Source organism: Leucoraja erinacea, chromosome 5 (genome assembly GCF_028641065.1).
Source record: "Leucoraja erinacea ecotype New England chromosome 5, Leri_hhj_1, whole genome shotgun sequence".
NCBI classification, from domain to species: domain Eukaryota; kingdom Metazoa; phylum Chordata; class Chondrichthyes; order Rajiformes; family Rajidae; genus Leucoraja; species Leucoraja erinaceus.
In genome coordinates, this window is record NC_073381.1 from 77,973,598 (window position 1) to 77,998,244 (window position 24,647).

General features: G+C 44.0%; 1 protein-coding gene across 5 annotated transcripts in view; it reads right to left on the reverse strand.

Annotated features, from left to right (window-relative positions):
- Positions 1-24,647, reverse strand: part of ankrd6b (ankyrin repeat domain 6b) — a 114,916-nt gene that overhangs the window by 65,309 nt on the left and 24,960 nt on the right. For 3 of the 5 annotated variants that reach the window (XM_055636030.1, XM_055636026.1, XM_055636027.1), the window contains exon 2: positions 2,363-2,507. The exons of the other annotated variants lie outside the window; for them this stretch is intronic. The gene's annotated coding sequence lies outside the window, so the exon portion shown is untranslated. The remainder of the gene's footprint in view (positions 1-2,362; positions 2,508-24,647) is intronic. 5 annotated transcript variants of the gene reach the window in all.

The window sequence follows — 24,647 nt, forward strand, 5'->3', positions numbered from 1 at the left end:
CTGTAGGACTTACTAGCTGCCCACTGTGACTAGTCTCCATCTCCCGGAGCCTGCCACTTGGAGTATTTCCTCCAGCAGCCGCTCCAACTGGCTCTTATGCTCTCGGGCACAGGCCACTCGCAGCTGATCCTGATCCCCCAGCCGCTCCAACCGGCTCCAATGCTCACGGGCACTGGGCCGCTCGCGGCTGTTCAAAGTCTGACTCATCGGAGTCTACGACTCTATCTGTTTTTTGCCTCCTTTTCCCGCCCAGCCGTGGTGTAGATTTGGCCGGTGCGGGAGCGAAGTCGGGCACAGCTGTTCCCATTTCGGGAGATTGGCGTGCCGTCGGCTGCTGCTGCTGTTGGCTGCCCGCAACTCCGCGGTTCTCCCCCGCCAGCTTTTCCGCAGCCTTCCTTCTCGTGGATCTGTCCATGCCTCCACCTGTAAGGTAAGTGGGAAGAACGCAGAGTCTCCTTACCTGCTGTTCCCGGTTTTTAAATCTGCCGCTAAGGGGAATGTCGTTCCCCTCCTGCTGTGACTCGTTGCAATGCGTGTAGCGATATGACACGCATGCGTCCTGGCGGAGTTCTTCACGTAGTCACTCATGTGACTCCGAAGTAAAATTCCACAGATTCACCACCCTCTGACTGAAGAAATTTCTCCTCATCTCCTTCTCAAAAGAACGTCCTTTAATTCTGAGGTTCAGCCTGGGCAAACAGTGATGATGCCGACATTGAATGGAAGGCTTTGGAATGTTTAGAAGCTGAATAAGTCTCAGCCTGCCCAATTTTTAAATAAAGGAAGCATTGTTGGCAGCCTGACAACAGAGTAGTGATTACAAAATCAAAGAAACAGTAATGTATGATTAGAGACCAATATTAGCCAACTGAAGCAGCAATGTAAACATTCACAAAATAGTACCAAAAATGGAACATGGTGGAAGTCTGGAGATAACACAATGGTAAATTCATGGCAGGAAGTGCAAAGACAGCATTTAGACCAGATAGAAATTATTGGGCAGATGGAAATTAATGGGACTAATGTGTCTAGAACCAGAGGGCACAGCCTCAGAATATAACAACGTACCTTAGAAATGGTGATGAGAAGGAATTTCTTTAGCCAGAGGTGAATCTGTGGAATTCATTGCCACAGTCGGCTGTGAAGGCCAATGCATTGGCTCTTTTTAAGGTGGAGGATCTCGATTAGGAAGGCTGTCAAAAGTTATGGGGAGAGGCCAGGAGAATGGTGTTGAGAGGAAAAAAAGGCTTGATGGGCAGAATGGTCGAATTCTGCTCCTATATTTCATGGATAGTCTCATGAAGGGGGAAACAAACCTGTAGGAAACCAGAGTGCACAGGGAAAACCCACGTGGTCTCAGGAAGAACGTACAAATTCTGTACAGACAGCACACGTAGTCAGGATGGAACCCGGGTCTCTGATGCAGTAAGGCAGCAAATGTATCACTGCACCAGTGTGCAGCACCATTACACTGTGATCTTTTACCATTTGGATAATGTGATGTTTCCTTTTATAATTTTGCTGGTATTAAAGACAACTTCACATTTCCCCACGCTGTGATCTGAATGCCAGCTTTATCTATTTGTAGCTTCTTTATGCCCCCATCAGAACTTACTTTCCCATCCTTCTTAATATCATCAGCAAATTTCACAACCATACTTTCAATGCTTTCATCCAAGCCATTGCAATGCATTCACTAGGACATCCTGCATTCGGAAAAAGTGAGCCCTATGTTTCCTTTCAATGCAATAAGGGGACTGAGTGTGCCAAAGCTATCTAATGCTGCTATACTCTTCTATAATGTAGTCTCCCAAATGTTTTATAATTGCAAGCATCAGATCACCATGTTTAATTTTCTGGGAAAAGAGCAACATCTCATTCCTGTGGCTGGACACAAAATGCTGGAGTAACGCTGTGGCTGGACACAAAATGCCAGGACAGGCAGCATCTCTGGATAGAAGGAGTGGGTGTCGTTTCGGGTAGAGACCCTTCTTCAGTTCCTTCCTACTCATTCCTGCGGCTCTACAGTTTCATCAAAGCATCAGCGTTGACAGCAACGAATGAACTTGATAAACAGGCATTCATCATCTTCATATTTCCCTACTACATAGGAGGCCACTTGGCCTGTTAAATCTACGCTGGGTCTCAGAAGATTCCCAGACTCCCATTTCCCCACTAATTTCCCTGTAACCTATTCTCTTTGGTGCACATAACTTCCATCTATCCAATTAGTACAAGTCCTGTCATTTAACAGGACGTTGAGACGCATGCAGACGACTATATCAACATCACAAAGCTGTAAGACATAGTGTTCAGGATGTACATTAATCTGAAAATACACCAAATGGTCACATTTGCTTACCTTGGAAGCATATTCCCATAATCTTCACCACAATCGGAAATGAGGTGACCCTTAGTTTATAGAGTGCTCTCTATCTTGAAGAATGATAACGTCATTTGAGTTTACTACTTGTGTTGGTCTAGCACATTTTCTTTCAGAAAATTCCCTGAAGCAAAAAAGAAATGTAAATGTTCATATTGCTTGAATGAATTACCTCACCAAAACATCAACTTGCACAATGTAGCTTGATTCATTATTATTCGTGCAGGAGATTATTTTGGCATCAGCTCGGCTTGTTTTCAGAGACAAGTTCTGTTTTATTCAGATAAAAGAAAAGTATAAATAAATCCTTAAATAAAACTGAACTAGTTCCACAAAACCTTTTGACTTAAAAGAGCTGCCTTCATGGAAATGTGCTTCATATTTTTGTTTCATGGTTGCAATGTTTTAAATGCATAAGAACATGGGAAATATGTACAAATGTAGAATCTGCAATTTAACAAGATCATGGATCATAAGGTATGCATGTTCCTGATTAGTTTAAACAGCGCAAAAAGAGGCCCTTCGGCCCACCAAGTCCGCACCGACCAGCGATCCCCGCATACGAACACTATCCTACACACACTAGGGACAATTTTACAACTCTACCAAGCCAATTAACCTACAAACCTGTAAGTCTTTGGAGTGTGGGAGGAAACCAAAGATCTCGGCGAAAACCCACGCAGGTCACAGGGAGAACTTACAATCTTCGCACCCGTAGTCAGGATTGAACTTGGGTATCTGGCGCTGTAAGGCAGTAGCTCTACGGCTACGTCACAGTTTTAGAGTGAATGGCCTATTTCTGTGATATTAATTTCAGCTCATCTGTATAGTTCTTATATCTATCAATTTGCAAAGAGTTAAAAAAATCTATTGATTTAGATAATAATTTAGATTTATTAACAGCCTTTAAAGTTCTCATTGGTTCAGATGTTAGCCATTGCTGGAAAATTATTTAGGGGAGAGAATTCCAAAACATTACCTCTCATTCATAACCTCATGTTCTAGACTTTATCAACAGCCTTTCACCATTGACACTTCAAACCCATTAATAATTTTATAATGCAATGAGATCACCTCTTTGCTTGTCAACTTCAGTGGTTATTGATTTAATTGGCTTTGGCAAAGCTTTCCTAATTCCAAGTATTAATCTAATGACATAATGGCATCAGTCTGAAGAAGGGTCCTGACCCGAAACATCACCCATTCCTTCTCTCCAGAGTTGCTGCCTGTCCCGCTGAATGACTCCAGCATTTTGTGTCTACCTTCAATCTAATGACATACCTCTTTTACGCTAAGTATTACTTCAGTAATTAACCTGGAAGATTACGCAGTCCTAATGTAGTCCAACTATGGCTTTATATAACTGTAACACTTCCATTCCTATAATACACTATACAAAATTGACTAACATATCATTCGTGCAACTAATTTCTTGCTGCACTTGGATGTTAACCTCTCCGTATTTATTTCGATTGGGGGGCATTTATTTCAAATGTTAATAGCATTGAATCCCAAGGAACCAAGTCAAGCCTATGGTCATCAGCAGGTATACAGGTGCAGGGACAATGAAAATATTGTTTGCAGTAGCATTACAGGCACAGGGAATCAACTCAAACACAAACATTCTACAAGACAGTGAAAGGGAAGAACAAGGGGTCACAGTTTAAGGATAAGGGGGAAATCTTTTAGGACCGAGATGAGGAAAACATTTTTCACACAGAGAGTGGTGAATCTGTGGAATTCTCTGCCACAGAAGGTAGTTGAGGCCACAGTTCATTGGCTATATTTAAGAGGGAGTTAGATGTGGCCCTTGTGGCTAAAGGGATCAGGGGGTGTGGAGAGAAGGCAGGTACAGGATACTGAGTTGGATGATCAGCCATGATCATATTGAATGGTGGTGCAGGCTCGAAGGGCGAAATGGCCTACTCCTGCACCTATTTTCTATGTTCTATGTTTCTAAAAGACAGTGCAAAAAAAAAAACCAAACCAGGCCAGTAGAGCTGCTTCCTTACAGGGCCAGAGACCCAGGTTTGATCTTGACTACGGTGAGTTTGGTTGCACAATTTGTACGTTCTCCCTATGCTCGCGTGGGTGCTCCGGTTTCCTTCCACACTTCAAAAACGTGCAGGTGTTTAGCTTTGGCTTCTGTAAAGTTATCTCTAGTCTTTCAGATAGAACTAGTGTACAGGGATCGCTGGTCGATGCGGACTCAATGGGCCGAAGAGCATCTTTCCACACTGTATCTCTAAAAAAACGATAGTGCAAAACAAATTAGGAAAAGGTCCACTGGAATGCAAGAACTAGTCCATAGTGTACCGTTGCTGAGGTACAATTGGGGTTGAGCAGATCAGTTCAAGAACATCGTGGTTGTAGGAAAGGAGTGAAGATGCTTTTGATGGTGGGCCATGATGGACCAGGCTGACTCCACCACTCACTGCATCTTCTTGCGTCCCTATGCATTGGCATTGCCATACTGGGACATTGGTGCAACTAGTATTGTACCTTTGTAGATGTTTGTTGGAGCAATCTGTGAATCTCCTTAAACTTCGAAAAAACTCGAGCCATTTCTTCATGATTACGTCCTGGGTCCGAGATTACTGGTGATCCGAGATGTTAATGCAAAGGAATTTGCAGATGTCAACTCTCTCCACCCACACATACACCAATGAAAGCTGGCACGTGGAGTCCCAACTTCCCCACTCTGGTCAAGGATTAATTCCTTAGTTTTGTTGACTTTAAGTGAGAGATTGAACTTGTCTTGAAGTTTCCTTGGCACGGGGCCACATTCCAGTAATTGAAGGCATTTATTTACACAAATCCACACAATAAATTAAGGACATTTTTCTAAAGTCACTCTCATAAAGTTCTGGTTGGATGCCAAATACAACAGAAGGATTAATGTTTCATACCTGTTCATTGCTGACTTAGACCACCTCCTAGAGTCACATTATTAGTCATACAGCACGAAAACATTGGCTCAACCCGTACATGCCGATCAAGGTGCATCATCTAAGAGTCCTATTTGACTTCATTTGGCCCATATCCTCTATGTAAATATATTTTAAATGTTGTTTTGGTACCTGCCTCAACTACTTGAGCTGGCAAATATTCTATTCTGATGTTATATTTACAATGTTTCCTCATGACATTGTAGGAAGCCAAACGGTCCCCAAAGTCTATGCCCATTTAGGTTTAGACCTATTATTGTCAAGTGTACTGAGGTACAGTGAAAAGCTTTATTGGATTGCTTGCTATCCAATTAGCATAATGCAAACAATAAATACAATCGTCAAACTCAAGTACAGTTGCTAGAGTAAAGGGGAAGATAAAGAATGCAGACTATGGTCGTCAGCCTTGTAGCACATTTGTTCCACACACACGTCCAATCTACGCAATGGGATAGAAATGAATTGGATGGTAAACTGGCTTATGGAAGGATCGTTCAGATGCCTGATAAGAGAGGGGAAGAAGCTGTTCCTGATTCTGGTTGTATGTGCTTCAAGCTTCTGTACCTTTTGCCCCTGGCAATTTCTGCAACGATGAAGAATCCAATCAACTAATGTTCAAATAGGTAACCATGCCAATCAAAGCTGGAATATTCAGTGGGTACCCCACTGCAGAATGCCCATTGGCAAAATTAAGTGTAGCTTAAAACTCTGTAAAAATGATAGATCTTAAGGAAACGCTCAATACTCATTCTTAGTTTAGTTCTAGTTTAGAAACAGGCCCTTTGGCCCACCGAGTCCGCACCGATCAGCGAGCCCCCACATTAACACTGTGCCACACACACTCAGGACAATTTACAATTATACCAAGACAATTAACCTACAAACCTGTAGGTCTTTGGAGTGTGGGAGGAAACCGAAGATCTAGGAGAAAACCTACGTGGTCACGGGGAGAACGTACAAACTCCGTACAGACAGCACCCGCAGTCGGGATCAAACCCGGGTCTCTGGGGCTCTAAGCACCGCTGTAAGGCAACAACTCTACCGCTGCGCCATCACGCCAACATTCGGGGGCGGGGAATCATTTCGCAAATCAGAAAGTTGCACCTTGTAGCCAAACACCAGGGATTTGGGTGTGATCTTGGCAGATAACTCCACACAGTTCCGTACACGGTGAGAGGGGGAATGTTTAATGGAGATGTGCAGGGCAGGTTTTTATTTTTAAACTTACTCACAGTGGTGGGAGCTTGGAACACATTGCCAGGGGTGATGGTGGAGGCACATATGATAGTAGCCTTGGAGCGCAGGAGGCTGAGGGATGATCTTGCAGAGGTGTACACAATTATGAGGGGATAGATAGAGTGAATGCACAGAGTCTTTTACCCAGAGTAGGGGAATCAAGAACTGGAGGGTGTGGGTTTAAGTTGAAAGGGAAAAGGTGTAATGGGAACCTAAGGGGTAACTTTTTCACAGGTGGAATATGGATCACGTGCAGCCTGAGGAGTTTAGTTTAACCTGGCATCACGTTTGGCATACACATTGTGAGCTGAAGGACCTCTGCCGTACATTTCTATGTGCAATGTTCTGAAAACTGTCAGTCCAGCATAAATAATGTCTCAAGGGCGTCCGATTATCTGAGTTTTGCGGCATTGTCAATAACCGGACCTATATTTAGCCCTTAGCCAACATTACAATATACGGTTACACAATGATCGTAACATTGCCATTTGTGGGTTGACATTTATATTCATTAGTTTAGTTTAGTTAGGTTAGAGATACAGCGCGGAAACAGGCCCTTCGCCCAGCCGGATCCGCGCCGAGTAGTGACCCCGCACATTAACACTATCCTACACACACTAGGGACAATTTACACATACACCAAGTGAATTAACCTACAAACCTGTACGTCTTTGGAGTATTGGAGGAAACCGAAGATCTCGGAGAAAACCCACGCAGACCATGGGGAGAACGTACAAACTCCATAGAGACAGCACCCATAGTTGGGATTGAACCCGGGTCTCCGGTGCTGCAAGCACTGCAAGTCAGCAACTCTGCCGCTGCGCCACCTTGCCGCCCTTAATCGAGTCATTACACGTGAAAAATGCCACAAAGATTGTAATGTACATTGAAAGATTCTGACACGCATCACCATTGGAATTCCTTCCTCCTTCCACAGTATCATTTTTTAAAATCTTCTCCTATTCGCTAAAACCAGAAACCTGCTCTTATTGCATTGACATTGGTGAAGCCATGGAGTGTCAAAAAATGATAGCTTTTTATCAAAAATTAAAATAGTGACTCCAAATGGGGATGATTGAGTTAACGAATGAGGAGCATTTGATGGATCTGGGACTGTACCTGCCGGAGTTTAGAAGGCTGAGGGAGGATCTCATTGAAAGCTACCAACTAATAAAAGGCCAGGATAGAGTGGATGTTTTCACTAGTGGGAGAATCTAATACTGGACGCCGCTGCCTCCGAATAAAAGGACGTATCTTTGCAATGGAGATGTGCATCAGCAATGATCAAATGGTGGAGCAGACTCGATGGGCTGAATGGCCTAATTCACATGTCTCCCATGTCCCAAGTAAGACTTGTGGATCACAGATGAAGAGCCTCAAATGGGTGATGTTTGAAGGTGACAAACATAGAAACATAGAAAATAGGTGCAAGTGTAGGCCATTCAGCCCATCGAGCCAGCACCGCCATTCAATATGATCATGGTTGATCATCCAAAATCAGTACCCCGTTCTGGATTTTTCCCCATATCCCTTGATTCCGCTCGCCCTAAGAGCAAAAATCTAACTCTCTCTTGAAAACATCCAGTGAATTGGCCTCCCCTGCCTTCTGTAGCAGAGAATACCACAGATTCACAACTCTCTGGGTGAAAACGTTTTTCCTCATCTCAGTCCTACACGGCTTATTCTTAAACTGTGACCCCCTGATTCTGGATTCCCCCAACATCGGGAACATTTTTTTCTGCATCTACCCTGCCCAATCCTCTAAGAATTTTATATGTTTCTATAAGATCCCCTCTCTTCCTAAATTCCTGCAAATACAAGCCCAGTCAACCCATTCTTTCATCACACGTCAGTCCCGCCATCCCGGGAATTAACCTGGTGAACCTACGCTGCACTCCCTCAATAGCAATAATGTCCTTCCTCAAATTAGGAGACCAAAATTTATGTTGATTTATTTAATTTTCCCACCACGACACAAAGAATAACACCAAGGAAATGGGATTTCATGAGCACTCGATTGCTCCAATTCTAATGAGGGTTATTTTGATTTAATGGCCCTGCAGTTGTTACTGGGCCCCTTAATTGCCTTGTTAATATAATTGAAAAGTTACAAATAAAAATGTATGGCAGCACCATACATGTGAGTGACACAGTGGTAAAGTTGCTGCCTAATAGTGCTAGAGACCCGGGTTTGATTCTGTCTAGGGGGTGCTGTCTGTACGGAGTTTATACCTTCTCCCTGTGACCTGCGTGGGTTTTCGCTGAGGTCTCAGGTTTCCTCCCACACTCCAAAGACGTACAGGTTGGTAGGTTGATTGACTTGGCATAATTGTAAATTGTCCCTAGTGTGTGTAGGGTGGTGTTAGTGTAGAATAGTATTAGCGTGCGGGGAATCAGTGGGCCGAGGGGCCCGTTTCAAATACAAAATCATATCAAACATTTCCATGGCTACATTTTCACTGGAAGCCACGGGACCCAGTCAAGAAACCGCTACCTCGATGTTAGCAAGACGAAGGAGCTAGTTATTGACTTCAGAAAGCGAGTTGGAATACATGCCCCAATCAACATCAATGGTGCCGAAGTGGAAATGGCACGGAGCTCGAGTTCCTAAGTGTAAATATCACCACGTTAACAATCCAGCCATGAAAGCATACCAACGCCCTCGAATTCCTCAGAAGACTAAAGTTGGCGTGTATCCAATTACTTTTGCCAACTTCTACAGATACAAGATAAAAAGCATGCTGTCAGGATGCAGCACAACCTGGTTTGTCAATGTATTGCAAAGGGTTGTGGATTTAGCCCAATCCATCGAACTAACCATACTCTCCACCATTGACTCCATCTACACTTCACGGTGCCGCAGGAAACCAGCCAATGTAATCAAGGACCATTTTTACTCTGGTCATTCCCTCTCCTACCCTCTCCCGTCGGGCAAACAAAATGCCAGATTGAGGAACAGCTTCTTCCCTACTGTTATCAGGCTACTGAATGATTCCCCTCCCCCCTCCACTGGCTAGTTCTGATCTTTCTACCTATTTCATTGCGGACTTTTTCTCTGCAACCCTAGTTCTATATTGCTGTAACACTATATTCTGTAGCCTGGCACATTTCTCTTTGCACTACCTGGTACACTCGTGTATGACTTGATTGTACTCATGCATAGTATAATTTGACCGGATGGCATGCAAACAATGCTTTTCACTGTATCTCAGCGCACGCGACAATTACAGACCGATATCAATACTAGTAGTTGGTAATTTTGTACTTCATTCCGCTTTGGAGCTTTTTGGGACGTGATGAAGATGCGGAACGTCCTGGTTTTCCTTATTTGCAATCTTTACCTGCATTATATTTTATTTTCAACATGCAAGTATTTTTTATTTCAAAAGTACTCCCTGCCCTTGCAAGCGGGCCCACACATAACTTGGACTCTGAGATCATGTAGCAGACAACAAAAGGAGCAATTAAGCAGTCGAAAGGATTATCAAAGTTACCGATATGGAAAAAGACTTAACAGACAGAATCTTCACACAAAATAATTAATGACTGAAACTCCTTTCCTGGCAAATCCTAACTAAAGATTCTGTACAATTGTAGGATTTCAGAAAGGGAGGGAAACTAAATTATAAACAAGGTGGGAAGAGAGAAGTAATCAAGAACCTAAGATGAAAAATAGTTGTCAACATTTGGTGAACCAATAATTTAACAACATGTGGCAACACTTGTATCCATTTAAATGTTGCTTTGCACTGGAAGGGACGAGCCATGGTTTTGTGTGCATGCGAGTATTGCATACAGTCAGAGTTTCTGCCTTGCAGCGCCGGAGACCCTGGTTCGATCCCGACTATGGGTGCTGTCTGCACGGACTTTGTACATTCTTCCCGTGACCTGCGTGGGTTTTCTCAGAGATCTTCAGTTTCCTCCCACACTCCATAGACGTACAGGTTTATAGGTTAATTGGCTTGGTAGAAACGTAAAATTGTCCCTAGTGTGTGTAGAATAGTGTCAGTACGTGGGGATCGCTGGTCGGTGCGGACTTGGTGGGCCGAAGGGCCTGTTTTCGCGCTGTTTCTCTAAACAAAACTAAACAGGACCAAGCATGCCTTATGATCCAAGATCTTCTTAAATGGCAGAATCTACTATTGCACATATTGTACAAGGAACTTGAGCTCCCTGCCATTTCCACTTCAGCACCATTGATGCTGATTGGGGCATGTACGCCACCTTGAAGGTACAAACTCCGTTCAGACAGCCCCCATAGTCAGAATCGAACCCGGGTCTCTAGCGCTACAAGGCATCAACTCTACCACTGTGCCACCCACATGTATGGTGCTGCCATACATTTTTGTTTGTAACTTTTCGATAATATTAACAAGCCAATTAAGGAGCCCCAGTAACAACTGCAGGGCCATTAAATCAAAATAACCCTCATTAGAATTGGAGCATTCCAGTGCTCATGAAATCCTCCTGTGTCCTTGGTGTTATTTTTTGTGTCTTGGTGGGATAATTAAATAAATCAGGTCTGTCACTTTCAAACATCCACCATGTAGTCTGCACATATATATATATATATATATATACATACACATATATATATATATATATATATGTATATATATATACACATACATATATATATATATACATATATATATATATATATACACATACATATATACACACACACACATATACACAAACACACACATATATATACACACACATATATATATACACACATATATATATATCTATATATATATATATATATATATATCTATATATACATATATATATATCTATCTATCTATCTATATATCTATATCTATATCTATATATATATATAAATATATAAATTAATTCACCCGCTCTTTAGCTTAAAGTTTAACCTTGGTTGATGGCTACAAGTTTTGTTTTGAATTTCTTCCAAGTTATTTTTGAGTTCATTAAATTTATAAAACTGACATTTCATTATTTTTTCCTACGGCCCACAAAAATGTGCCAAATATATAATGTGGCCCCCATGCTGAAAAGTTTGGAGGCCCCTGCTCTAAACCATCATTACTACCTACATCTCTCTCTAAAGTGCAATCCAAGCTAAACTCAAGAGTAACATATAATGAAGTTAAATTCTATTTTTTGTACAAAACCTCCACCCAACCAGTTCATGTGACCCATTCCTTCCTCTTCAGAGATGCTGCCTGTCCCACTGAGTTACTGCTGCATTTTGTGTCTATCTTTGGTTTAAATAACAGCATCTGCAGTTCCTTTCAACACAGTTCATGCGAATGGTATTCACTCTAGGAAGTAAAACAAATGGCCCTTCATTACAATGACAAAGTCAAGTCAAGTCAAGTCAAGAGAGTTTATTGTCATGTGTCCCAGATAGGACAATGAAATTCTTGCTTGCTGCAGCACAACAGAGTATTGTAAGCATAAATACAGAACAGTTCAGTGTGTCTATATAGCATAGACCATATATATACACACATAAATAAACAGATAAAGTGCAATAGGCTGTTATAGTTCAGAGTCTGTTTGTTGGTGAGTTTAGTAGCCTGATGGATGTGGGGAAGTAGCTGTTCCTGAACCTGGATGTACCAGATTTCAAGCTCCTGTACCTTCTACCTGATGGCAGCGGAGAGATGAGTCCGTGGCCAGGATGGTGTGAGTCCTTGATGTTGTTGGCAGCCTTTTTGAGGCAGCGACTGCGATAGATCCCTTCAATGGCGGGGAGGTCAGAGCCGATGATGGACTGGGCAGTGGTCACAACTTTCTGCATTCTTTTCCGCTCCTGTGCGCTCAAGTTGCCGAACCAAGCCATGATGCAACCAGTCAGCATGCTCTCTACTGTGCACCTGGAGAAGTTCGAGAGAGTCCTCTTTGACAAACCGACTCTCCGTAATCTTCTCAGGAAGTAGAGGGGCTGATGTGCTTTCTTTATAATTACATCAGTGTGCTGGGACCAGAAAAAATCTTCGGAAATGTGCATGCCCATGAATTTGAAGTTAATGACCCTTTCCACCATCGTTTGTGGGTCCCTATCCTACACCTTCCAAAGTTCACAATCAGTTCCTTGGTTTTGCTGGTGTTGAGAGCCTGGTTATTGTGCTGGCACCATTTGGTCAATCGGTCGATCTCACCTCTATACTCTGACTCGTCACCATCTGTGATTCGTCCCACAATGTCAAGAAAATGTTAAAAATCGGACTGCAGCAGCAATTTTGTTAAATTGCATTCTAAAATATTTTTCGGCCGAATTAATGACACTACTTTCCAAAACTCAAGTGGCTTAAATGTACTTTCCAAAACTGAAATGTTTCTTCTCTTGCTAAATTGACTTTGGTACAAATTCATAGCCTGAAGTGGATCACATAATCGCAAACCAGAATCACCAACACACAAAACAGCTTCCTCCCACCACGACTCCATCTACACTTCTCACTACCTCAGAAAAGCAGCCAACATAATCAAGAACCACTCATAATCCGGTTGTTCTCTCTTCTCCCCTTTCTGAATGAATGAATGAAGGAATGAGCTTCATTCTACATTCCTGGCATAGGACCCAACTCCAGCATCCACAACCATTCCTGGAGACTCAGTATATTTCGCACAGTGTAAACCACAGTGCAATAATAACCAAAATTATGTCGTCGTTTTTCTAATTTTTTTAGGCAATTCTCCAAAAACATTAATTGTGGTTACTGTTAACCACCATTTGCTTCCTAGAGACAACAAAAATAAAAGAAAAGCTGTCCCATCTTGCATGGGAACAAATTCTCCATTCACTTGATTTACAGAGAGAGGACCTGGCTGTTGGCCATGTATGTACAGGAAATAAAAACTATTTTCCCCAACAAATTTTCTTCAAAAGATGACACAATTCTTAGCAACAAGAATGTCAGGATATCTTAAAAACCAAAAGCGCAGGATAGCACAAACAGGCACCCATGAAATCATTTTCCATTACTAAGAAGGGTCTCGACCCAAAACGTCATCCATTCCTTCTATCCAGAGATGCTGCCTGTCCCACTGAATGAGTTACTTCAGCATTTTATCTCTATCTTCAGTGTAAACCAGCAACTGCAGTTCCTTCTCCAGCATTTCCACAACTAATGAAAACCGCCTTGGGATTAAGGTCATAAGGGATAGTAGTAGAATTAGGCCATTCAGCCCATCAAGTCTACTCTGCCATTCAATCATAGCTGATCTTTCTCTCCCTCCTAACCCCATTCTCCTGCCTTCTCCCCATAAACTCTGACACCCGCGCTAATCAAGAATCTATCTACCTCTGCCTTAAAAACATCCACTGACTTGGCCTCCACAGCCTTCTGTGGCAATGAATTCCACAGATTCACCACCCTATGACTAAAGAAATTTCTCCTCATCTCTTTCCTAAAAGAACGTCCTTTAATTCTGAGGCTATGACCTCTAGTCCTAGACTCTCCCACGAGTAGAAACATCCTCTCCACATCCACTCTATCCATTGTGAATGGGCATCCTGGACCATTGGTCAGTTTCCTTTTGCTGTTTGATACTTGTTGGTACATACTACTGCTGCTGCTGAGTGCAGGCCTAATAGCACATAGAAACTTAGAAAATAGGTGCAGGAGGAGGCCATTCGGCCCTTCGAGACAGCACACCATTCATTGAGATCATGGCTGATCGTCCCCAATCAATAACCCGTGCCTGCCTTCTCCCCACATCCCTTGATTCCATTAGCCCCTAAAGCTCTCTCTAACTCTCTCTTAAATCCATCCAGTGATTTGGCCTCCACTGCCCTCTGTGGCAGGGAATTCCACAAATTCACAACTCTCTGGGTGAAAACGTTTCTCACCTCAGTCTTAAATGGCCACCCCTTTATTCTAAGACTGTGGCCTAGTTCTGGACTCGCCCAACATTGGGAACATTTTTCCTGCATCTAGCTTGTCCAGTCCTTTTATAATTTTATATGTTTCTATAAGATCCCCCCTCGTCCTCCTAAACTCCAGTGAATACAAGCCTAGTCTTTTCAATCTTTCCTCATATGACAGTCCCGCCATCCCAGGGATCAATCTCGTAAACCTACGCTGCACTGCCTCAACACATCTCTGTTTGGCTTCCACCAGGATATCTGCCCCTTGCCTTGGCCTTCCCCATGGGAGTATCTTATTTTGAATTATAGATTGCAGTCTCCACATGCTACTGCATCTATTCAGATGGCCAAGTTTTTGTTGGATGCGGTGCTAAAGGATTTGAAAATACATAGGGATCATCAGGATCAAACTGATTGCCAGAAAGTGCTCAGATGTGGAATCCTCGTGCTGATATTCACAGGCGTATTTGGGTATATTGCAACATTCAGCTTAATACATTTTAAACCTCTGCCCTTCATTATTTTTGACAGCAGCGTCAAACACATTCAGTGTGTTTATAAAAGGAAGTTGTTGCAAGACTGCCTTGCAAACCTTTTGTTTCCCCACACAAGAAACAATTGACAATGAATTGCATCTGTCATCTTGCATAGCAACAGAATGATTGAAGTTATTTGTGAAATTCTGAACGGTCCAAATATTTTTCCATGAACTCGGCATTTCTTGAAACCCATACATAGCATGAATGTGCATCATTTCTTAAATACATTGTATTTTGTTCTAGCTGAGAATCATATAGTTGTCTTATTAGTAAACGGACTACAGTCTGGAAGTTGGTTTAAAGCAACGAGAAAACTTGGCACCAAACAGTTATCATTGTGTAGCTGTCAGTCTGATTCGCATAAATATCTGGATAATGGGAATTATTTTGCCCCTAGCTGGGATTAGTGCAATTTGAACATTTGTTTTCATAAATGCAGTACAGTCTGTGGGCTCTTTTGTGTTTATTATTATTTTCATTAGCAATGAACACAGTAGAAGCTATAAACAGAAGGGGGAATGATCTTTCACAACTGCACAGAGCCAGACAACAGGGAAACAGGCCATTTCGGCCCAATTCACCCTTGTCAACCAAGATGCCCATCTAAGCCAGTCCCAACTGCCTGCTTTTAGTCTGTACACCTCCAAACCCTTCCAGTCCAAATATCTTTTAAATGTAAAGTTGTTATTGTACCTGCCTCTACATCTTCCTCCAGCAGCTCGTTCCATTTACCCCCACGTGCTGTGAGAAAACTTTTTCACAGGTAACATTTAAATCTTTTCCCTTATTATCTTCCATCTGTGCTCACCTTATCTACACCACTCATGATTTAGGTTAGTTTATTATAATCAGTTTAGTCTATTATTACAAGATGGCGGCGCTGCCTTAGCAGCTGCGGCTCGCCTGCAGTCCGTTTGTTTTTTCTTTTTTTTGTTTGTTCTTTTGTCCTGTTTTAGTTAATTTTTGGTTTTATTTTATTATGTTGTGTATGGGTGTGGGGGGAACGTGTTTTTGGTCTCTTCCTTCGGGGGGATGCGACTTCTCTTGTCGTATCCCCCGTGTCCGTCTCCGTCTGCGCCGAGGCCTAATGGCGGAGCTGGGGCAGCGTTCCAGCGGCAACATCGGAGCTGTGGCGTTCCAGCGGCAACATCGGAGCTGTGGCGTTCCGGCGGCAGCGCTGACCCGGCATCGGAGCTGTGGCGTTCTGGTGGCTGTGGCGACCTGGCATCGGAGCTGTGGCAACCCAGCATCAGAGCTGTGGCGTTCCGGCAGCAACATCGGAGCTGTGGCGTTCCAGCGGCAACATCGGAGCTGTGGCGTTCCGGCAGCAGCGGCGACCCGGCATCAGAGCTGTGGCGTTCCGGCAGCAACATCGGAGCTGTGGCGTTCTGGCGGCAGCAGCGGTGACCCGGCATCAGAGCTGTGGCATTCTGGCGGCAGCAGCGACCTGACCAATGTCGGGAGCTCGCAGGTCGGAACAGAGGGAGAACAAGGAGGGAAGAGACAAGAACTTTAAGATTTTTGCCTTCCATCACAGTGAGGAGGTGCCTGGTGAACTCACTGTGGTGGATGTTAAATTTGTGTTTATTGGGTGTGTTTGTCATTTTTATTATATGTATGACTGCAGGCAACGAAATTTCGTTCAGACCGAAAGGTCTGAATGACAATAAAGGCTACTTTACTTGACTTTATTGTCACTTGTATCAAGGTATAGTCATGCGTGTGTGTGTGTGTGTGTGTGTGTGTGTGTGTGTGTGTGTGTGTGTGTGTGTGCGCGCGCGCGCTATCCAGTCCAAATGCTATGCATTACAATTAAGGTGCCCGCAGTACACAAAGGGTGCAATACTTAGTGCAGGATGAAGTCTGATAAAGTCCAATTAAAGATGTTGCAAAGATCTCCAATGAGGTAGCTGGGAGGTCAGGACTGCACTCTAGCTGGTGAGCGGACCTCTCAGTTGCCTGATAACAGCTGGGAAGAAACTGTCCCCGAATCTGGAGATATCTTTTCACACCTGTCCCTCTTGCCTGATGGGAGACGGGAGAAGAGAGGGAAGTGAGGTGAGAGCGGTCCTTAATTACGCTGGTGGACTTGTCGAGGCAGCATCAAGTGTAGATGGAGTTAATGGAAGGGAGGTTGGTTTGGCAACGTCCACAATCCTGCACTTGCTTGTGTTCTTGGATGGAGCTGTTCCCAGACCGTGCTGTGATGCATCCCGATAAAATGCTTTCTAAGGGCCTGGCCCCGCTTCATACTCCTTCCAGCTTTGCTCCTCACGTCCGTTGGCATTGGCTCCCTTTACTACAGACTCTGGTCATTGAGGGATGAGCTGGTGGAAGTTTGGGGGCTTCTCCTCAACAGGCCACAGAGCATCCAGCCACACGGCCCGTCGGGATATAAGGTCATGTCATAAGTGATAGGAGTAGAATAGTAAGATTAAACGAGAACTTACCAGTTTGAAGTTTGATCTTTATTTTATGAGGAGTAACGTTGAGGGATTACGTGAAGACCCCGCCAGTACGCATGCGTGTCAATCTTCAAAGCAGCGGTGTGAAATCACAGACAACAGTAAATGTACTGAACATAGTAAGATTAGAGAAATAGGATACCAGTTGAACTTTATGATCGAGGGTCGGCGTGGAGGGCACGTAATCCCGCAACGTTACTCCTCATAAAATAAAGATCAAACTTTAAACTGGTAAGTTCTCGTTTAATCTTACTATTTTACTTCGGAGTCACGTGAGTGACTATGTGAAGATTTTAAAGCTCTGTGATTTCATGCCGTGGAAACGAGTCCAGGCGTCATACACTGCATCAGTAGGCTAATGATGAGTGAACATTAAGAATGCATTCAGACATGAGATAGATATAGACATATTGATGCTATTAATGAATAATAGTGGCAATAGTAACCTCCCTCAACCTGGAGGAAGTATGAACCATACCTAACATAGAGTTGGCAATACCCCTGATCTGGCAATAGGTTTATTCTGAATATTTCAACAGATCAATAGTTTGACCATCCTGCAACCACTAGGATGTGGTGCATCCCTGCTGCTGAGGTATAGTGGTCCTGGTGGAATGAGACTCAATGTCAATGTACACTCCTGTATATGCCAGACCCATATAATCATCTAGAGAAGGTTCGTAGTGATTTAACAAGATTTTATGTAACTAACAATATTGCTGTCAGAGTCTATAAGGCTCTTGGGAACCTTGACATACTGGTGTAGATGCGTGATCACACACAACCTAAGGCCCATGGGATATGCAACATTTGGTCTTGTGTCCCTGTCGAATCTGCTTGACTAATCATAAACAAAACATGTTATTAGAGCCCGCAGATATGATCATCCTATCCAGTGTAGCAATGACTGGACCCATATCGCTGTACTCAGTGCCATGGCGTAATCACTAGTACGTGAGTATGACCATGGACAGGGATGTTGCTGGTGCCCATCGGTGAAGTGACGTAGTACAATGTTAACAACCCATATCTCTGCGTCCCTATGCCTGGGAGGTTTTAAGTTGACGATACTTTCATTCTCTGGATATCAGAGGGTGAGACTGGACAGAGTGGTTTATGTTCTCAGCAGCCAAATGATGAGGAGGTACTTCAGGCACAGTAACGGAATATTAACTTAATGTTATAATCCCATAAAACTGAATTTTAATGTGTCAATCATCCGTGCCGAGTTAAACCTAAGGAAGCATAAACAATGCTTCCCATCTCCTATGCAGATAGCTGCTATTTGGTGCTATTCCTGCAATCTGCAGTGGGTACTCCTAATGCTTATGGTTTGACAACCCGAGCCGCAGGAACGATCTCTCAGAGTTAGTAAGTCTATGAATTGATTATATAATGCAGAGGATGGTTTCAACATCACAACTGAACCAGCATCTTTTTTTAACCGGAAATAACTATGTAAGGTTTTATGCTCATTCTTCGCCTCAGCGGGAGCCATGGGTATATAACCCAGGCAGGCACTATGAAAACCCAGAAGCGGGAATCTTGCTGAATTTTGCAAGACCCGTCTATTGAGGCCAAATGGAGGAAGACATAAAAGAACATTCCTCCCTAGTGTAGCGAGAATACACCCTTCGCCACTATATGCCTCGTTCACTGTTTTGAGCCAGGATGCAAGCATCTCAATAGTTAGTGTTCCATCGATTCACAATGTCATTAAACACTTTGTGATCACACATTCATTCTGTGTTGTCATTGATTTTGCATAATAATACACGTGCTAAATGTGGTTTGGTAAAACTATCACCGGATACTTTGATTTGATTGTACCTTTGTGATTAACATATACCACCACCAAGTGTATCACCTTGCACTTGTGCATGCAGTTTATGCATATCCACACACCCTTTAATGCACAGAATGCACCTGGGGTCCATTGGCAGTTGATACCATGACTGAACACTTGATAACTCGTGCTAATCCCATCTGCCTCCGTAACTAGAGATGGTATTAGTAAATTACCCATCTTTGGGCAATAGCATCAGTTTGGAAATGACTGAAGATTTACGGATAAGAGGTTTTAGTGGAGCAAAGCTGTCCATCATTGTGACTTTGATAGTTTCAGCTAAAAATAGCAGAGGTCTAATTTTTTGTCTTAGAGCTGATCCTAGACAAATAAATGGATGATTGTATCCCAATAATCAATAGTTTCAGTTGGTATCAACTTAATTTAAATTTAACTGGACGGGTGAGAACCAATTTCTCAAATATAGCTATGTTGCTGATAAGGCTAATTTAGTAAAATACAGTATGTTCAATATCATCCAGATTGGCCATGCTACTTATTTGTTAGCTCTGTGCAGCCGAAGCACTGATAGTAGTGATTTGGTAAATAATCTGGAAACTGAAGTTAGCCCATTGTAATGCTACTGAGTGTATCGTTGCCTCATCCAGTTAAATTTCAAATATCTTTAACCCTGTGAGCGGAAATGATCACATGGAAGTTATTCAGAAAAGTCTATACTGCACATGCGGGTTGAGGCTGTTGACAATGATCAGTCCACATCCAATTATGTGAGCATAATTGAAAGGCAACTCCAACCATACCTGTGTGCAGTATAAACTAATCTTATGTTATCACAAACCAGTGTAAATATTCAAACCAGTTTAATATTACCAACTTGTATCCGTGACAGGAGACATCATCGATGTGGTTCCATACCTTTATCCGAATGGGAGGACTTATGCAAATCGACCCAGGAGCTGCCTCAAATATGTGTGCATAGTCAATAGTCAATTTAATTGTCATTTGGACCCCTGGAGGTCCAAACGAAATGCATGATTTTGCACCTGCTCCTGGGAGGTAGAGGAGCTCAAGTACGGGGTTGGCGCATCTTCCAGGAAGGCCGTTCTGGGCCTAAAAAGACCTTTGTCCTGGTTGTACGGCCTTCAAGCTTTCACCAGCTTCAGTTCATCGTGGTTTGCTGGTGGGTGCGTATAAATTTCAAGTATCTTTAACCCTGTGAGCGGAAATGATCACATGGAAGTTATTCAGAAAAGTCTATACTGCACATGCGGGTTGAGGCTGTTGACAATGATCAGTCCACATCCCATAATGTGAGCCTGCCTTGAAAGGCAACTCCAACCATACCTGTGTGCAGTATAAACTAATCTTATGTTATCACAAACCAGTGTAAATATTCAAACCAGTTTAATATTACCAACTTGTATCCGTGACAGGAGACATCATCGATGTGTAAAAAGACCTTTGTCCTGGTTGTACGGCCTTCAAGCTTTCACCAGCTTCAGTTCATCGTGGTTTGCTGGTGGGTGCGTAGGGGTGCTGCCGTCGAAGATGTGAGGTCTTGCGTGATGAAGCGGCCTTCCTGAACCCAACGGCCACTCATCGAGCTCCTGCTGCTGGTAGTGTTGTTCCTGCACCCCCTGCACACTTGTTGTATCTTCAGCCAAACCCCTGTCTTCAGAGTCAGCCCAGAAGTGACTCCTAATGCGCCCCTCTGTCGAGGGAGATGGCCCTCAATAAGGTGCTGCCATGGGCATACTGGGACCCCATGGTAACTAGACTCCATATACCGGAGCATGTCACATAGGAGCTTCTGCTCCATTAACCGCTCCATGCGGGATATGCGATCACAGTTGCTCCCGCCGGCGGTGAGTCTTCACAGCCTGACTCGTCCGAGTCTTCAGCCTGTTTGACTTCTGCTTGGCTTTCCCACCAGTCTGTTGTCGATTCCGACTGTGCAGGTGCCAGGTCGGAGATTGCTGATCAATAGCGATCCAGGTGCAGTCTACCGCTGCTGACTGCCCGCAATTCCACGGTCCTCCGCAGTCAGTCTGGATGCGGTCCATTCCTGTAACATATTCTCACAAAATAGCACAAAACGACCTTCGAGTAAGGAATTTACCTGCATGTCCTTTTTAAAACCTTCTGCTGCGGGGCAACGCTCCTCCCGAGCCTGGTCTCCTGGTCGTAGTTTGTTACAGCTGGGGTTCCCTCTGTGGTCCTTGTAGAAAGGGTTCCATTGCAGGTTATTTCTCCCCCGAGGTTTTTCTCTGCGGTCCCTTATAACAGGGCTTCTCCGCGATGTTCTCCAGTCAGGGCTCCCCCCCCCGCCCACCCCCCAACCCCCCCACCGATCTGGGTATCCCCGCAGTAACTGCAGCCGGGATATCCCTGCGGTCCCTATCAAAGGGATAGCCGTGATTTACAAAGTGGGGGAGTATCCAGCTCACGGGGGGGGGGGGGTGTATATGAAGCTCAGTAGGCGCCTTACTGCCGTCCGCTCCTCGCATCCCGCAGTCTACGGTGCGGGTTCTCCAGGTGCCTCCAGCACCAATATGAAGCCACTGGCTCCACCGCCAGCGGCTCGAAGGCAAATCCACTGCCGCCCACTCCCCGTATTCCACGGTCTCCCGAGCGGGCTCTCCACCAATATGAAGCCGCTGGTTTTACCGCCAGCGGCTCAAAGGTGAATTCACCGTCGCTCGCTACCCGCATTCCCCGTGATCGAGGTTCCCTGAAGTTCGTGACTGGGGTCTCCCCTCCGTCCCGACTTCGCACCGGACTTTAAGCAGGACCTCTAAGTAGAGGTTCCTGCAAGAAGATTTAAGCCTGAAAAGATTTAAAAAAACTTACCTCAGGTCTGTTGCTGGCAGGAGAATCACGTCCACCCTGCCAGTCGTAACGCAATGCGATAGACGATATGACACGCATACGTACTGGCGGGGTCTTCACGTAGTCACTCACGTGACTCCGAAGTAAAATTAGGTAATTCGGATCAAGTCTACTTGGCCATTCAATCATGGCTGATCTATCTCTCCCTCCTATCCCCATTCTCCTGCCTTCTCCCCATAACCTCTGACACCCGTACTAATCAATAATCTATCTATCTCTGCCTTAAAGATATCCACAGACTTGGCCTCCAAAGAATTCCAGAGATTCATCACCCTCTGACTAAAGGAATTTCTCCTTATCTCCGTCCTAAAAAAAATCCTTTAATCTGAGGCTATGACTAGTCCTAGACTCTCCCACTAGTGGAAACATTCTCTCCACACCCACTCTATCCAAGTTTTTCAATACTCTGTATTCCTTCTTCTACACTCCAATGAGTACAGGCCCAGTGCCGACAAACGCTCATCATAGGTTAACCTACTTATTCCTGGGATCATTCTTGTAAACCTCCTCTGGACCCTCTCTAGAGCCGGCACATTCTTCCTCAGATATGATGTCCAGAATTACTCACAATATTCCAATTGCGGCCTGACCAGTACCTAAAGGGCCTGTCCCACGAGCATGCTCCTGCATGCGGCAAGCGCAACCGAACCAGAAGCGGGGGCCGCGCGGAGGTCGAGTGAGTGACATGAAGTTCGAGCGAAGTAGGCGGGAAGTTCGCGCATGACGTACAGTGTCGATGCGGCTGCGGTCCGGCAGGCCGTTGCCGCGCAGAATTTTTGAACACGGTCAGTTTTTCGGAGCCCCGCGCGATGTCGGGACCAGCTTCGCACAATTCCATACGGCTCCGGCGATCGAAGTGGGACCAGCTCCGCAAGGCCATACAGCTCAAGCGACCACATTAGGTCGCGCTTGCCCTATGCAGGCGCATGCTGGTGGGACCGGCCCTTTAGGTCGCGCTTGCCGCATGGAGTCACATGCTCGTGGGACATGGCCCTATAGAGCCTCAGCATCAAATCCTTGTGCATTCCAAACACAGAACTACATTTGCGCAGAGACGAGGTCTCAGTTTAATATCCCACCTGAAGATTGACAGCTTCGCCAATAGACCTTGCCAAATGTTCCTGCAACACGTTCAAATCATGGAGTGCCACCATCCTTAGCAATAATTCAGCCAAATCCAGCAACTAAATCAGCAGGAAGGGTCCCGATCCAAAATGTCAACAGTCCATTTCCTCCACAGATGCTGCCTGACCAGTTGAGTTCCTCAGCACTGTGTGTTTTGAACTAAATCAGCACTCTTTTTGGATCACCAAATTGCATATTTATTACGTGTTTGTTGCCATTAACTTCCAGTGAACTAAGATAATTGGCTCCTTACAATAGTGAAGATCTTCGGGGGATTTGCAAACACGCAACTTTCTGCTGGTCACCAGTTATTCAAGAAAATGGTGGCTTTTAGCCCAAACAAAATGGATTTACTACAAGACTACAAGACTGCTAAACAGCTTCCTACCACAGGCTGTGAGGCTGCTAAACAGTCACTCTGCACTCACAGTCACTTGATTCTGCGGCTGGCATGGACACTTTTAATAACTGGCACTGGCCACTCAAATCAGCTGCCCCGGACATTTTTTATGATTAGTTTATTGTATTTTAACATTGTGTTTTTACCTGCTTTTAACTATTTATACTGTTCCATCAGGGACTGGATTGTTTTTAGTGTTATTATGTGTGAAATGTTTTAAATTTCATGTGCGATGCTCCGCTATTCACTGGGAAACGTCTTTTCATTTTGCACTGTACAACTGTTGCTTGCAAGATGACAATAAAGGTTGATTGATTGATTGATTTATTTAGTTTTGATGCAGCTGATGTGCCTCCTGATTAACAATGAATTTTACATCGAGTCTGAAGAAGGGTCTCGACCAGAAACGTCACACATTCCTTCTCTCCAGAAATGTTACCTGTCCCGCCGAGTTACACCAGCATTTTGTATCTATCTTCAGTTTAAACAGTTCCTTCCTACACAATGAATTTTACATATTCTGTGGTGCTGCTGCAAGGAATTAATACACTTTGGCTTCTTCCTGCTCCTTTTTGGACACACATGATTTCATTTATTTATAGATATTGTTTATGACACTTTATAAATATTTTTGTTTTGTTTTTTGTATGCAGTTTCACACTTGCTTTTTATTCTTTAATTCTGTTCGAAATAAATAATAAAATAAAATAAGAATCTCATTGTTCTATCTGAGACATATGACAGTAAAACACTCTTGACTCTCTTGAATTCTCCAGCGCTGCGCTGCACAAACTGCCTTCTGCGTTATCTCATTATGCATTAACTTGCTTCATGGATCTTCCCTGCGCACTGGCTGCCTGGATCGAGGTGGCCTGTCTTTTGTTGCTCACCCCCCCCTCCCACAATCAAGCCAAAGAAAATCTTCCCTCAAACAAGCCCCAAGATCTCACCCACAAAACCACCAGTCACACAGATTTACAAACGGAAGGACACTAAACTG